This window comes from Cyrtonyx montezumae, unplaced genomic scaffold (assembly GCF_038088225.1).
Source record: "Cyrtonyx montezumae isolate F1298 unplaced genomic scaffold, pur_monq_1.0 scaffold_17, whole genome shotgun sequence".
In the NCBI taxonomy this organism is placed as follows: Eukaryota; Metazoa; Chordata; class Aves; order Galliformes; family Odontophoridae; genus Cyrtonyx; species Cyrtonyx montezumae.
Window position 1 is genome coordinate 21,420,222 of NW_027071903.1, and position 15,257 is coordinate 21,435,478.

The window sequence follows — 15,257 nt, forward strand, 5'->3', positions numbered from 1 at the left end:
CTGTCAGAAGAGATTGATTTTGATAGTGTACACGATTGAGAAGTTGCCAAGAATGACATGCAGACAAAGCAAAATACCTGCTGGAGACGCACAGCCCCTTGCAGGGGAGCTGAGAGATGCCTGGCAGCTCTGTGACAGCTCTGAGGAACAACCCAGCCTCCTGCTTTGCACAAAGCAAAGGTCGCTACTGCAGCGTGGCTCTGAGCTGCCTCCTCCCAGTGCAAGGTACAGCTCAGTTACTGGTTTTCTTCAGTGGCTGCCAACGATGGCAGGCAGGGCTGCACCTACACAAGCTCCATAACGCCCTACACTTCCTTAGCAGAGCAGTCAGTCTCAAGATACACAGTCAAGATCAATCAATCAATCTCAAGATACACTGTGTTCCCAGAACGTCTGTACCATTAATCCTCAGGAGGGCTGGGAAGTTACCTGTGATCCTGGCTACACCTGCTGACCAGGGGTAGGAAGCTTTCAGGTGCTGGAAGGGTGCTTTGGCTCTTTGGGATGCATCAGCAAGCCCCATACCATGCCTGTTCTTTGTCTACCTGCACTGCTTCTCCACTATATCATTCACAGATGTCTGTGTGGGGCCAGGTAATATCAGGGAGCCATGCCACAGCTGACAGGTCCAGCGTTAAGCAGCTCACACAGCATGTCTGGGTGGCATGGAGAAAGCGTAGCAGCAAGTAATCTCCAGTTTCTCACAAAGAGCCCTGGGATAAGCTCTGCAGGTTGTTTTTCCTTTTGGCTGTACCCATCTGGCTGACACTGTTTGCATTCACACACTATTGAGTTTCCTCCTTTTCTTAAGTACACAGTAATTGGATAAATTTAAATTTGCAAAGGAGCAACCCAAGCTATGAGACACTCTACCTTCTTGAATACTGGTTCATAAATAAGGGTTGCCAGGCACCACACTGCCCTGCTACTAAAAGGAGAATGTGTCCATTGGAAGTTAATTTCCGAGTGATGCAGCACAAGGTGTTCATGTGGGCAAGGACAGCTGGCAGAACCCCTGCAAAGCAAGACAAAGCATCCCTGCCATGCACACACTCATGGCGAGGGGCACAGGGAGGGAACGGCACTGCTACCTGCACCCCACCACCACGCAGTGCTTGTTTCCAGGATCAACAAACACCGTTTTAACAGCACAAGAAACCTCAGCTACCTCAACACATAGGCCAGAGCAGTTCAGCTACTTCTACCAGGAGTTATACCCCCCAGGGCCAGAGGAGGATCACCACAGAGGTTATGGGATGTGGCAAACAAGCCTTACTGCCAGGTACCTGCCGTTCCCTCTGTCCCAAAGGAACACTCCCACACGTTACATCAAAACTGACAGGACTGGATGCCCACCTACAACATGCTCGGTTTCGAGCAATGACTGCAAGCAGCACTGACACAAGCTTTCAGGTTGGCATGCATTTGATGTAGCAACATTAGCTTAAGGAAACAGCATGTAGGTGAGCAGGGGCCAGAAGCAGAAGAGATTTCTCAGTTTCAAAGAAGTGATTTACAAGCCAGCTTCTAGTTCTCTTCTTTCCCTGATGCTAAGGACTTTGCACAGCTTGCAGTCTGGCTCCTCTGTCTGCTGTAAACCTGAGACGTGCCCATGTAAAGCAAATATTATGCCACAACAAACAAATCTTCTATGAACTTATGCTCCGGCAAACCATTCGGAAGGAAAGGCAAGGCACATACCTATGAATGCCAGCTAGTAAGAACAAAAGGGAAGTCAAGCCTAGCTGTTAGCAGAAGGAAACGTTTTGCTAAAGCAATTAGATTTATGTATTGACCTCAAATGTGTCAGTACTCCTGTTTTGCAAGCTTCTGGACCCATTCACGCATTGACATTTTTGTTAAATGGGATTGAAAAGTCTTTCAATTTCTGCAGCTATTCCGACAAAGCCGAGGACAGAGAGCCACACACTCCCTCACCCAAGGAAATAACGAAGCACGAGCCCAATTATGTGGTGAAACACAAAGGAGAGAAGTTTCACAGCCACAATATGAGCTTCATAGCTCAGGCCTTACCAGATACTGCATTATCCAAGGACTGAGAGCACACCTAAGCTGCTTTTTCCAGTCATTCAGTCCCTCTGTTACAGGATCAGCATGCATACGGCATGGGAGTAAGCTGCTGATGGATGCTCCCATCCCAGATCCCTGCCCTGTTCTTCTAGGATGTCCCAGGGTGAAAGTCAGGGGAATAAGCCACACACTTTAGGGCAAGAGGCCAAAAAACAAGAGATTTTAAGGACTGAGGCCACAAGAAAAGAACATTTAAGCAGCCAACTCCAGAACCATTCCTTAGGACCAAGATCACCAAGGAATGAGTGAACAGAGCTAGACCTTTGAGGAAAGCTGAGAAGTATTTGCACTGCTTCAATGTGACCATCAAATCTTGTGCTAAGAAAGGTTGTATAATACTTCGATATCCAAACTGGATTACAAGGAAATTTCAAACATAGTAAGAAGAGCTCTATGATTCTGTATTTCTCATCCTGGGATGGCTTAAAAAATTAGCAATGCTGTTAAGAAAAACCTAAAGCTTTATCAAGAACCGAAACAAGTCCCTGTGATAAGATTAAGACACGAGTTTGGTATAAAGAGATGTAACCCTACAGCTTCCCCAGGATTAGAGATGGGGAAAAACCAAGGCCAACGCCCAAAGAAATAAACAACACACAAGGAACAACGAGCAGAAGCCACCTGTTCCGGACATACTTGGGGAAAATATGAAGCACACCTGAACTTCAGATTGACTTTTAAACTAGAAACTAGCCTCAAGGAATTCCTGCCAGTTTGATATTTTGCTGCTCCAAAGTTCTTGTGCCTTGTGACAGCCTGCAGCTTTCCATGCTGCTATGGATAAGAAAGCAAAAGGCTCTTGGGAGCCTTCTGTTCTGCCCTTCACTCTTAAATCTAGATGTGTGTGCCTTTTAGAATCAAGAAGAGATGCAAACTGTGTGCTTGTGGAGATGCGTAACCATGAAGTCACATCCTGACAAGCGTACATTGCTTTGCCTCTGACTAGTTGCAGCTACAAGCTTTCTTCACATGGACCTTTAGCATTCATTTCACAAGCATCAATCTCATGGAGCACAGACAACACCTTGTTCCACCCTATTAATTTTAATATCGTGCTCTAAGATAAGTTCATCTTCCCTTCATAAAACCACTGTAATGAGGTGACTCTTCAGGCTGCCAAAAAAGGGAAAAACAGCAAAGTTGGGATCATTAAGCTACTTAATTCTCAAGAGCAACTCCCAAGGCCATCACTTGGAGTGTTTCAGTCATCTGGAGGCTAAAGCCTCCCACAGGAAGACCAATGCTTTCTTGGACAATCTGATGGAGTTGTGAAAAAAAAAGAAGATAATGCTAAAACAAGTGTTTGGGTTTTTTTCTTTTTGTCTCATGCACACTTAACCACCGAGCCAACAAGAAAATTCAAAGAGCTTGAGTTAACTATCTGCATCCTCTGAGTGGCACCAAGCTCTCATCCAAACTTCCCCACCACCAAACCTTCAGGGAAATAAACAGTTGAGCCTCTAAGGCTGAAAGCCTGCCTCCCACAACTACAGATCACCGTAATACAGAGCATCATCTTTGAACTGTATTTTCAAGATGAATTACTTCATTACAGTGCCCGTTTCATTCCATGCAAACTCTACAATCTTGAGAAAGCTAAACAAACAAGTCCAATTCTTCAGCCTGCAAAGCAGTTCTTCCACATGGGAAGAAGGAAAAATACGGCATATTTCTGAGGTGTAGGGCAGCATCTCCTGGTAGAGTCTAAATAACATGCCCAATATTTGGCTGCACATCTCTCACTTGTCAGAAGTCAACTTCTGCGCTTTGAATCCTGGAAATGATTTCATATCCAGCTAGAAATATCCCTGTGAATCATGAAAGAAAAATCAAGTCATTGCCAGCAATCAGAGCATGAGAAAACACACAAAGGGTCCACTTGGTGCCACGTTCCACCTTAGATGGACAGCAGCATGCCTGATGAAGACTGCAGGAGCACGGAAAAACACAGCAATACTCTATAACGGAGATAAAGAGTTGAAGAAGACTGTTGCATGACCCACAGCAGTAGCGTTACAGCAAGGTTGGACTGATTCTCCCCCTTTGGGCGAACCCACTTCTTTCAGGATTTATGTAGCTTTTTGGGATCTGCAGCTCTCAGTGTCATGCTTTGCAGCTTGGGTCAAGCAAGATATCTATCCCTTTTTCTCTTTCCAAAAGGTAAGAAAGCATACCTACATATATTCAAACATCTTCTGGAATGGATCATTGCCTGACTGTGTCTACAGAGCTCCGTTCAGATGTCAAACACCTACTGCGAGCTACAGAAGCTGCCTGACCTGCACTTACTACAGTGATGAACTACAAGGCTGTAAGCCTCTGCTGCTACTAGATAAAAACAGACAACAGCAACTGTGTGTGTTTACCTTTAGAAATTGCTTACCATTTCCAGGAAGAAAGCAGGATAGCCCCTGTCTGTCCTGTCCCTAGCTGTTCAGCACACACGTTCAGATGCAGCAGAGAATTACTCAGGACATTTGCGCCAAAGAGTGCCAGCTCCAGGAGCAGCTAGAAAATCCATGCTCATTAGAGGGGCTGTTCATCACTGACTTGATTACAAGGACCTGGCTTGATTGCTGCAAGAGCTCTTTCTGGCTTCCCTCAAAACAGTACTAAGTAAAGGTGACACGATGCCTGCATCTCTTCTGGCCTCCTTTACACTCTTGTACACTGAGAAAGCAATAAGATTATAATTTTACAGCCTCTGAAGGGACTTCTCTCCTGGGTTACTGTGGTAGCTGCATGTTAGTGTTAAGTTTCAGGTTGTCTGTAGGATAAGATCAGTTACTGCATGACTTTTTTTTTTTTAATTGAAATGTTTGTAAGAAAGCAGCTTATACCTAATCCATCTGGTGAGCAGATACATATTGTATCAGTTAATTAGCTTCACTTTCCCTGGTGGTTTTTCCCCCCCTCCCCAGTGTAAGCGAAATCAGCAAGACCAAGCATCCCTGCACCGTCTGAAAACAGCTTTTGCAGATCTATTTATGCCAGCACAACTACAGACTTTGGGTGCGAGTTAAAGCTCCATATGCACTGTTTCTGATTTTGTTCTTATAGTAATATGTTTAATATTCCGCAAACTGAGAGCGCTGAAGCACAGTAAGAAGGTTCAAGGTGATCAGAAAAACTTCTGAAGCCTTCCAAGTGAAATAATTAAGCATTTACCTCCAGATTCCTCATGAGCTGAGGGAAGCGCACAAACCATTCTCAGCCAGCCGTCAGTTTATCCCTGTAACAGTCTCTATCCATTTCATGCTGTTCCTAGTGGCTAACTGTAGGTGAATCCCTAAGCAGCTCCCCCAAACCTCTTAAATCTGAAACACTGCTCCAAATCACAGCACCTCCAGAGCACTCCATCCCAACCCCAAGCATGCAACAGCCAGCCCAGAGCGCAACAACCAAAGCAGTTGAACAGCAATATGAAAAGCTGGGATTAAGCAGAAGGCAGCAAGTCCAGCCCTGAGCAGCCACAGCTCTTCAACTAGAAGGTGAGCTGCAACACCCTGCCCGCGAGCAGGACAGACAGATGGCTTCCCAAGCAATGGGAAGCACTGAGGGCTGATATTCCCAAGTCTGGCAGTGGCTTTCCTTCAGGTTCCTGGCTGAACCCCACTGAGAGGATTTGAAAAAAACAAAACAAAATTAACTTTGCAGGAGGATGCTATCATCCTTTTCAGCAAGCTGTCAGACTGCTGTTCCACGAAATGAACAGTTGGGAAGCTTGCAGACAATTGGACATTATGATTCTTTGAACGACTCAAAATAAATGCATGTTCTCGAGGAGGTTTGCTTCCCCTGTTTGGTAATTTTCAGTAGCTCTCTTTGTATCTTGTATAATAGCAGCATGCCAAGAACATAAAGGCTTTCTTTTCTGTTAACTGCAGCAACAGCTTTCACTAAAACAGCAGCCACATCTTCCATCCTCACATTTTTTTGGAACACCGGGATGTAGCACAGCCTTCCTCCCCTTCCCACCAGGATAGGAAATGCTCAACTTCAATTATTTAAGTTGATATTTCAATTCAACATAGTATTTCCATTACGAAAGCTTCAGTCAGTAAGCAAAATAATTCAATAACACTTCAAAAAGGAGCTATTTAGGATAGAGCTAAAGGAGAAACATGCAGCTCCTTGTGCCGAGATGACAGCAGCAAGTGACCACAGTAAAACCCAGCAAGGAGCCCAAAAGCACGTCACTTGTAAGCTCACTTTAGTAGAACCTTACTGTGTCACCACGCACTAGCTTTGAAAACGACTGAAAACACAAACCTGATGCAAGCAGTACAAGGGCTAGGGGTTGAAGGTATTACTGCAAAGCACCTCGTATCCTACTAGAAGGAGATTCAAGTCACCCCCTCCTTAAGTTGTGTCAAAATTATGTGGGGAACATCCAGAATTTCTAAGTAAGTACCAAAACAAAGGCTGGGATTCTGTAATGAATGAGCAGAGCACTGGCACTGTGCCCTGAAGAACTGCTGGTACTAAATCATTCTCATCTCCAGCACAACCATCTCTCTACTAACTCAGCTGACACCAGGACCACGGGGACAGGGCAGCACAGCCCTGGGCAGCAGTATCATGGCCTCACCGCACACTCAGTGAAAGATTTCTTCCTTACACTTAATCTAAGTCCACCCTTTTTTTTTAGTTTCAAGCCATCATCCCTTGTCCTACCTTTATCCCCCCAAAAACACCGGGACATTCTCTTCACCCACCAGAGAAAGAAAGGCATGATTTGGTTTCCCCCAAATGACTGGAAATAGGATCTGCCCCTTTCTGCTGGGTTGACCACAGGTATGTACAAAGTCCAGTTGACAACCAGCGTTCATAGCAGGATCCACACAGCAGCAGATCAACCAATCTCAGTCCCCACACTGTGCTAATTGCCCAAGTGGTGTCTTCATAAGATAGTTTGATTCCCCTCCCCCAGCCTTAAAATCAGCACATTTAAGGAAGCATTAACAACCACGGAAAAGGCTTCGCAGCATAGCACAAAAAAATAAGGATCCATCGTTGCTCGAACGAAATGGCAAGGCTGAGTTCTTAGTGAGTAAATGGAAAGCATGCTGACGTGCAATTGTTCCACCCCCATGTTCGCCTTCACACATTTCTTACAGGTCAATTTTAAAGAATTAAGTCTTGTTCAGCTAAACATCTGGTGGCTGTTGCTAGAGGAAACAGACTATCTGCAACATTTGAGCAAAAATAATGAGTTACATAAAACCCAGACTGCACGAGCAGGAGCAAGTGTTTTGCCAGCCTATGAATCTCAACTGTTACACAAAACAGTACTTATTTTTTGGGTTATAATGAAGTTAGCCAGCACGCATTACAGCATAAAAAGTCAAAAGCAACAAACATTTAAGTTTTCACTAAGTTGATGGAAATGCAATCATGCAGTAATTAACCTTCCAGCCAGCAGCTGTCCCAAAGATATCCCATAAACAGCTCTGCTAGGGACAGGTAAGCTGCAGCTCAAGAGAGATCAGTTCAGCTCCAGGCATTTCAAAACACAGATTACAACTGATCAAGACTCTGATCAACTCAGTAGAACAGAGGAGTTAAATAAGGTAGTTCTGGTCATTAAAAGTTTCAGATAGGCCCCTCCATATGTAGCAGAAGAACGCTTCTCTGTACTATGCCAAGCATCTTTTCAGTCACTTCCAGGTTTATCAGATCCTGAACCCAGCACCCAACAGATCAACAGCACACTGCTGAACTACTGGCTCACAGCTGAGTAGGAACCGTAATGGCACTATTCAAGTGCTCAAGACCAACCCAAAGCCTTCCAGGATTACAGACTGTTGGTACAGACTTCACAGATCACAGGAGTCCCACAACAGGAGACCCAGAATTCCTGAGAACATCTCGAGCAGCGTAACTCTAATATACTGGAATTGCACTTCACACGATGTACCTTTCTACAAATAGATACTGCTGTTCTTTGAGGAGAGTTTCAGCACTTAAATAATCCAGAAGCTTGATGGATGACTAATACAACTAGAAAGCTTCTCATACAGAATGATATTTTAGCTACCACACATCATCAGGACCACTCTGTGCAGCCACAGAACAGCACAGGCACCCACAGCTTTCACTGTTGTCTCCCTACCTTGACATCGAGGGTAAGATACGGATCCAGATGGATTTCTGCATGGAGAAGTCTGCTCTGCAATCCACACCAAATGCTCAGACAGCACAGCATATCCAGCACTGCTCCATCACATACCAGCACATGCTGGATCTACTGCTACACAGAAAGGCACTGACTGAGTACAGCAGAGACTAAACATTAACAACATTTAATCCAGGAACTTCACCATTAAATCAGCTTCTGCTGCTCTTGCCATCAAGGAAAGATACGCTCCTGAAGCCAGACTTCTGAAACGGGATGTGGCACCACAGGTTTGCTAAGCATGGCAGGTTCAGTGGCTGCTCTCTTGTATGGACTTTTAAATCTGTTTTCATAGCACAGATGAGCAAGCAGAAGAGCCTGGCACAGGTTTCACAGCAGCTGGGAAGAAGTCAGGACACTTCAGGATCCTGAGACAGAGATCTTACCGAGTAAGAGAAGTAAGGGACTGGCTTGCAGCAGAGTGTGAGGGAATGGAGTCATGCAATGGGAAAACCAGAGCTGGTTTAAAAGTTAAAGTACACAGAGATAAGACAGGAGGCAGGAAAGAGACAAGCGTAGGCAGCTTGGGAGCAAGATCGTGGCTGAGGCAAGCAGCACTTTTCAACATCTTGGAACTGATAAGGAGTTTCAGTAATGCATCATCAACAACTAAAAAGCCATGTACTTGGATCATCTCACTGACTGATTTAGCATTCCCATTGTCTAGCTAGTCTGTGCTAGAAATATACATTGTTGTGCCAGTGGTAGAACAGAAAGCAAGAAAGAAAGGAAAAAGTTAAGCACTGTGAGCTGGGCAGAAGCTTCTCTCAGGGGGAAAAGAACACTATGATCTCAAACCCATGGAAACAGTTACAACTGATAGGAACCTTCCCATGATCCCAGACTTCATACAGGCAGAGAAGAAAAACAAGCCAGTCATGGCAGAAACCTTCCACAACCCCACATCAACGAAGATGGCTGCTTCAGACTTTGGGAGCTTATCTTTAAAACAGAACAATACAAAAAGAGTGAAGCAGAGTCAAATGCCTACAGTCTCTGTTGCATTCATAATAAGAGATTGAAAGCATCAGCTTAAACTGCTCTAACTAAACACTTTTCACACTATTAACAGGATTCTTACTACTGGCATAGACACACAAACATCCCTTTCAGAGAGCAAAACTGCAAAATTACTGGAAATACTATATCAAGCAAAATTGAAAACCAGTTTCTCCTCCAGGCTGGAAGCTACTAACAGCATCAAACTGCCACCTTTACATTCAAATCCCTCACTGAAATCACCAAAATCAAAGGCTCATAAGGCTGTGTACAAAATTTAAAATGGAAATTACAATTTAACGCATTTGTTTTCTGAAGTCATTCTATCCAGAAGTAGAAACAGCACTCCAAAAGGATGAGACACAATTGAGAGTAAAGAGAAGCAAAGTTTGTGCCACTCCCACAGTACTCTTTAGCAGCACCCCCAGAAAACGTGTGCCAAGCAGAGAGCAAACTGCTCTCTCCAGGTCATCACCTTCATCCACCCAATGCACTTGCTTTTTCATTTGGTTTATTTTCATTGTCAATGCCTGTTCATGAAATCGAGGTATCTGTCCATGCCAAAGCCAAGCTCACCTATACAAGTGTCATTCCATTTGTTTGCTCTCTTCAGGAGAGGAAAAGCACCTTCACTTTTGAGTTTTCTGCTCATCCCAGAGGTGAGCCCTAACAGAACAGGTAACCCAGCCCACACTGTCACACTGGACCAAATGCTCTTTTACAGATCACATCAGCCTGGCACCTCGATACCAAAGTTAAAGCACATTTTGAGAAGCTTCATCTCCTCACAAAAGCCTTGGGACTTACCCTGCTCAGCTTCCTTGCTGAAGACACTCATAGTTGGCAGGCAGCATGGCAGTTACCTAGTTTTTTAGCTCAACACTCACACTTCTAAAAATGAATCTAGGGAAAGTAGATCAGAGACGCAAGTTCCTCCTTACTTCAGGTAAAAAAAGTAGAAAAACATGCTGCCAAACTGAGAGAAAATGTACTAAAACAGAATGGAACAACTTGTATTTGGTCTCCTGGCACAGACTCACCAGATACTTTTCAGGAGCAAAGATAATGACTGCATTTTAAGACCCCCCCAGAATACAGAACCCCATGATACTCACCACACGTTTTGTGACCGACTTCTTGTGCTTGTTATCTGAAATCACAGGCTAGTGAGTGCTGGGGCATAGGAGCAGCACAGCAGCTAGCCAGCCATACCTGTTGTGAAACTGGAAGGTAAGAGAAAACATTTTAGAAAGTCAAAATGTAACACTAAAACTAAATGTAACAGCTACAACTAGAATATCAACTTCCAAGCATACTGGCAGCTGAAATCGAGCCAACATCACTTCTTGTAGGAAAATTCTAGTATTTCTCCTTACTCCTAATCTCAGCAAACTAATAGCTTTCTGTGCTGTTACGTACTTTGCAATAGAGTTTTCTTCTACTACAAATGTTTTTTGTCCCTCTGGAAGCAGCACTTTCCCACCTTGGGGAACAGGTTCCCAACGAGGCAGCATCCATGGGCTGGCTGCACCTCCTGCCACACTCCAGGCTCTGCAGTCAGAATGAAGCACATGGCTTTTTGCTTTTTTTTTTGTTTGTGTCTTTTTCTTCAAGCAACACCCTACAGAGCACACAGCCTATGTGACAAGGATGTGAAGGATAAACTAAATTGAAACTGTTTCACAGTATTTCTGGAAAGCTCTGCTTTGAATGAGCAGACACAGGCTGCTCTGCCCCACACACAAAACAGAGGCATTTAGCTTCCGTCACAGAAAAAGCATGGATTATCTTTTTAACATGAGTTTTATAGGAACAAGTTCAAGTTGTTAAAAAAAAAAAAAAGACAGCCACCTAGAAGAGGGGTTCCCAGATGCAATGTCTTGCAATAGGCTATGAGCAACCAACTCTCAAATGCTCAGGGGCGTGCAGAACTTGCAATTCTGTGTTTTCACAACTACTAAAGCAGGGGTAGAAGTTAAGGTTCATACTGCCCTCTCCAACTGCTTGTTCTGTAAGCACTGACCCCTCTAACCCAGCTACAGCAGATGCCTAACACTTGCCCCAGTACATCAGCCATGAGAGTAGTTTTGCTGTCTCCAGCATGAAGAACAAATACACCAAGATCAAGAGGCACTGCTTTGACTCAAGCACACAGGATTCTGCTCTACCTCTCCCTGTGCTCATAAAATTCTTGTCAGTCCAGCCCAATTTATACGCACATTCTTCCAGTGTCATTCCTCAGTTCTATACAAGAAGCTATACGGGTTGCTCAATGGCATCGCATGAGACTTCAAAAGTCTCACAACAGGCATCATTATTAATCCTCACCTACAATTACCAGCACCAATTGTGAATGAAGCCAGGCACCTGCTCTACAGCTTCAGCACTCAGCCATTCCATTCTTCTAATGTGGAAAGGCATCGGGTTGAGTATGACCCCTAATATTGTGCTTATTAGGAAGCATTTAAAGGCAAACTTCAGTTCCACCCAGTGCTCAAGATTTAAGTGATTTGACAGGGTCAAATGTTACAGCAAAGAAGAACTGGATAAACTTGTCCCAAACCAAGCCCTACAAGAACTAGAAAACTCCATGTCCCCTATGCGCACCAAGAAGGGACTGCAACTTCACTGTGTTACTTGGGCAAAGGGTAGGAGCACCCCATCCACAAGGCAGTCCCTGTATTTTGATACCGAGCACTGGGGGAAGCTTGCTTTTTTGCCACCTTGAACGTGCTCTAGTTAAACTTCAGAGGAAGACAAAAATACATATACAAATTCCTGCCAGGGATCTCCAACCAAAGGCTGAGTCGGTATCTTCACCTCAATACCAGCGTTCATTAAGAAGCAGCACCTCCCAACCAGGAAGCTGGGCAGAAGACTATAACGTGCTCCACACCACAGCAATTCACTTCTGTTCCTAGAGTAAATAAATCATTTCACGCTCTGCTGAGCTAAAGGTTAGCTATTATTCATGTTCTGCTGGAAGAACAACAACATTGGCACAGTATGGAGGAGTCAAAGTGTAACACAAGAAAATCCCCGGTGTATCTCTGCAGCTTCCTGCTGGCAAGGGCCAATCCCAAAAACCCATCCCCACCTCACAGAAGACATTTGCTGCCAGACCTTTCAACCTTCTGCACAGCAAGCACCACTCCTCCCATGCTCATGTAGCAGTGACTCACTGGATGCACTCCAGCCTCACAAGAGCATTTCAAGCTCAAAAGGCAGAGCTCATTGTCCATGGCAATGCCATGATGCTGCTGGGCCCACCCAGAAATCCCACCTGGAAGCAAGATCACTCCAACAAAGCAGAGAGAAACTCGAAGTAAGGGGAGGACCCAAGCCATGATTGCAGCACGTGGCAGACCTGGACTAGACACCAGGAACCTTGTTTGGCATGGCACAAAATAGCCACCTCTTGCAGGTACAAATAGTAATGGTTATAAGGGAGAATATGTGGACAACCCGGTTGGAGCACAAGTTTATCGTGGTAGCCACGTTCAGAAAGCCTCAAATTATGCAAAATGGAGGGCAGCACATCTCTTCTGCTACAGAAAGAAGGAATGAGAATGAAAGAGGCTGTCCTAAGCCACAAGCAGCAAGACAGACCCCTTCCAGCTTCTGGCAGCTAATTAAGCTTTTGTGTTTAATTAGTACCTCCAGACACTTGGTGTGTTTCCTGTGACATCTCCTTGATGGCCCTCACTGGGCCTGGAAACGTACATGTTGAACTCCAAACCTTGGGTTGGCAGGAACATGCAGGGGGAACCATCCCACAAGGATGCTCCTGTTCCTACTGTGCCATCCTCTTCAGGAATATCTCTATTTTAGGGTGCCAAAAATGGAAGGACAGGAATATAGACTGTTTCAGCCTTGCAAGGTATTCTTTCTTTTCCATTGCTTTCCAAGAGAAGTGCAGCTGAGAAGCCAGCTTCCCTGTTTTAGGTTCTCAGTCGAGACCAGCATCCCCAAAGGCACCTCATTAATGGCTCCTTCTATCTTAACATACACAACCAGACTCTTCTTAGAGGGTCATGGGGATCTGTGGCAGTGGGAACCAAGAGAGATGATTTCAAAAGCCTGGCACTAGAAAATCCAGAGTATTCTACAGTGCTGCTTAGCTCCCAAAGGACACTGCTTCCATCACAGCATGAAAACAATGCTACAAAACTCTTCCTTACGGTGCTCACAGGTGATATACACACAGTTTTGGGATCTTTGCACTTCACCTCATTATTTTACTGCCAGTTAGCAGCACAAATCTCTGGATAATACTGGGAGGAAAAAAAAGAACTTTAGGTTTGAGCCTTATGAGTTTAATGCACAGGAGCAATACTAAAAATCCAACCTAATGGGCACTATCCCACTTTGAAGTCTCTGTACCATCCAGCACTGAAAGAGGGGTCAAAAAGTTCCTACTGGGATTAGATGATGGAACAGACCTTAAGAACAAAATTCACATCAAGCTTGAACGGTGAGAAATTTGACTGGTTGCATACAGAGCCATACTTTACTTGAAAAATCACCCATCGGACCCAGACCAAAGCACATTTGGGTCAGCACATTTTCATTCAAAGAGCTCCACACCCACATAGAAAAATGAGGTCTCTGGAGATCATTTCTGGTGCGTAGGAAGGTCTTTTCAGGAGACATCAGCACTAGTGAACAGCTTTGGCATAAAAACCTGCAACACTTCTATTCCAAGCCCACCGTGTAAGCATTCACAAGTTTTGTCTAGAGAAAGGGCTGCCTTCCCTCCAAGGAGGTGTCATTTCCACCAACAGAAACACATGAGCAATCTCAAGGTACACACCATGTTCCGGTTGGACTTTGTTTTTAAATCACCACTCAGTATTTAATTCTCATCCATTGCAGACCTTTAACCAAAGCTACTGAAACAATTAAAACAATGAAGACAAACTCCCTGGATACTAAGAGTTTCAAAGCTTCAGGGTTGTCGTGTTTCTAAAAGACTCCACCTTAGTGACTGGAGGAGAGCTAGCAGGAGCAGGTGCCCAGGAAAGGGAAAAAAGAGGGAAAGCACATGTAGCTCCTTTGGTTTCAACTCCTGGGTCTTCCCGAGCCAGTGTGGGCTTTTGGCCACTCAGCAGTGCTCAGCACAGCCTTCTCATAGGCTTGCCCAGCTTCCCTGACCTTGCAGAAGCCTTTGACGGCCTTAGCAGCCCTAAGCTACTTCAGCAGCTCTGCTCCTCCTCACTCCTGTCCTGATCCTGCCTGCAGTTAACTCCAGCTGAAGCTCCAACCTCCACACCAGCAGCAGAGCTTCATCCTCTCACCTCCAGCCCCAGGCACCTCACCAACATGACCTAACCCACCACTGCCCTTTCAGCTAGGTAAAGATAACCACTTCTTGTCAGAAAGGAAACTAAAGGACTCATTTTCTTACAAAGAATAAATAAGCAGCAATCAGGGAATAAACATGTAGTACTGTTTGCTAATCACCAGTATATACTAAAACTATGCCTAGTAAGCATAACAGTAGTTTGGATCTCTACTTCACATTGAGGCCCTGAAACACAGAAAGTAGCTGTATCAGAAATAAAAGTCTTACCTTACAGGTAATCAGCAAATTTTTCCACCAGGAATAAATACTTACAAGCAATACCTGGAAGAGAGCTGGGCACACAGCTGAATGCCTCAACAACTGCACTTAAGGCAGAGCTCCTCTGCATACTCAGTAATTTGCAAATTCCTCTCTGAATACACCCCAAAGCTGACATCTACATTTATTCTGCTCAACTGGAGAATAAAAACTCAGCTTTTATTCTGCCGCTGTACTCAGGCAGCACTCAGAACAGTATTTATCATCTGACACCTATGTAAAAATAAGTAAAAAAAACCCAAAAAACACACTGCTGCTTGCAAAGCTTTGTAAATACTATTTAACAACTTTCAATTCCCTTAACTCCCATGAGTAGCCCACACATTGCAAACGTGGCAGAGTACAGCAAGCGGGTCTCCATTGCAG

The 15,257-nt window shown here is 44.6% G+C and overlaps 1 protein-coding gene across 3 annotated transcripts in view; it reads right to left on the reverse strand.

Moving 5' to 3' along the window:
* CSNK1G1 (casein kinase 1 gamma 1) overlaps nt 1-15,257 on the reverse strand; it is an 82,904-nt gene that overhangs the window by 54,997 nt on the left and 12,650 nt on the right. For all 3 annotated transcript variants that reach the window (XM_065733705.1, XM_065733703.1, XM_065733704.1), the window contains exon 2: nt 10,384-10,491. The gene's annotated coding sequence lies outside the window, so the exon portion shown is untranslated. The remainder of the gene's footprint in view (nt 1-10,383; nt 10,492-15,257) is intronic.